Consider the following 1,781-nt stretch of genomic DNA (forward strand, 5'->3'; position numbering starts at 1 on the left):
TCCCGGGCAACACAGTGAGACTCTGTCTCAAAAAAAAAAAAAAAAAATGGAAACTTTCTAGTATCAGGAGTTGTCACGCATTAACTCAGGTGCCTCCTTATCTGACTCAAGCATCTATTTTCTGAAGCTTTCTCCAAAAATGCTACAAAATGCAGGAGCAATGCAACCAGTTTGCTAATTTTTTAGTTCTTTGAGTGAACTAAAGATAGATACCACAACAAACTATATGGAAACCATTATTCCCAGTCCCTATGCATATCCCTCTCCCACTCAATCTTTGATCTTAGTCTTCCTAAGGTTAGTAATAACTGTTCTCAAATGCTGCCTATCAGGGTGTGGAGGTAAAAGCTTCTATTAGGAAGAATACAGAAAACAACACTGCAAAACATATCTTAGAGGAAAATAATCATGATAGTGAAAATATTCCCATATTTATAACTGAGGGTCAAAACATAATAAAATAGGCTTACATGGGCATCGTATTTGAAAGATCTGTGCTTTAATCTGCAGTTGAAAAAGGAATGGTAGTGGATGACAACTACATAGTAGTATTAAAATGAAATGAGCAACTTTGGGTTTGCAAATTCTTTGGGATCCCACTAGGCTATCATCCGGTGCTACTTATTTTGAAATTGGCCTGTAAAATCCCTAAATTTCTTCTGTTAGATTTTAATTTTTCACTTAGCTACTAGGAAAACCACACAAACAAAAATAGAGTGTGTAACTCACAAGTACTGTTCCTGGATGCCCTTAATTTGGGTTCCCTCTCCTTACCCCAGGAATTTACATACTTGATGAGAATCCATTCCATCTGTGATTAGGAAAGTGTATCCACAGATAAAAGTGAGAGCAAGATGAAAAATGGAGGTTAAGGACCCTTGTCTAGTATGTTTCTCCACCAGTAGGTAAAGTTTCACCAACCTACAGGCTTAGCCTCCTCTGCAGACTTGGACAAGCCATGATGTGCATCTGTTTCCTGCACAGGCTCTGGGGAAGTCATTGAATTCTACTGTGGTTTTCTTTGTAAAATGGCTGTACGATAATAACTGAGTTGCTTCGAATATGAATATCCCTGGAATTATATTGTTGTTCTTTCTGGTTTGCAGCAGTCCTTCCAATCAAGAGTGTTTTTCATGGTTCTGATTTCTTACGGTTTTCATTTTTTTAAAGTACACTTTGACTTTTAAACTAAACTTATTCATGAGGCCAGGGAACCAGAGACCAGTTTCTTATCCTGCAGTTCCTGGAAGGTGTTGGATTAGAGTGATTTTAGTGAAACAATGCCTTGAAGTGTAGTCCAAGTAGTCTAGAGCAGTGAGGTTGATTCTTAAAATTAATACAGTAAATATTTAAACACATAAGGGTATAAGCTTGGCAACTTGAGAACAGAGGACTAATTCAAAATAAAAAAGGAACAATTCTAATTCATAAATGTTAACTATATGTTTAACGAAACATGCTCTGTTTGCACCACGATATTTCATAACCAGTAAAAACATTTTTATTTGTGTTATTTTTCAGGAATCACGTTTTCTAAAAGTGTGTAGAGATCGGAATAAGTAGGGTTTTAAGATAAGGCTCAAAACTGCCTTATAATTAGTCTTTTCCATAGTAAACCTATATTGTGCCTGGTCACTTGATCTGAAAGATAAAAATAAAAAATCTGAGAATTACCGATATTCTTCAGAGAGTGTAAATTCTGCCTGTTGTAGGATGGTATAGACTTTAGGAAAAATATCAAGTTATTTAAAGTTAACAATGTGATTATTACGATAAAAGAT

General features: G+C 35.5%; 1 protein-coding gene across 1 annotated transcript in view; it reads left to right on the plus strand.

The window, feature by feature from the left end:
- Positions 1–1,781, plus strand: part of RAB27B (RAB27B, member RAS oncogene family) — a 70,653-nt gene that overhangs the window by 6,578 nt on the left and 62,294 nt on the right. The gene's annotated exons all lie outside the window — the stretch shown is intronic.

The sequence above is a fragment of the Propithecus coquereli genome, unplaced genomic scaffold, assembly GCF_000956105.1.
Source record: "Propithecus coquereli isolate 6110/MARCELLA unplaced genomic scaffold, Pcoq_1.0 Scaffold37, whole genome shotgun sequence".
In the NCBI taxonomy this organism is placed as follows: Eukaryota; Metazoa; Chordata; class Mammalia; order Primates; family Indriidae; genus Propithecus; species Propithecus coquereli.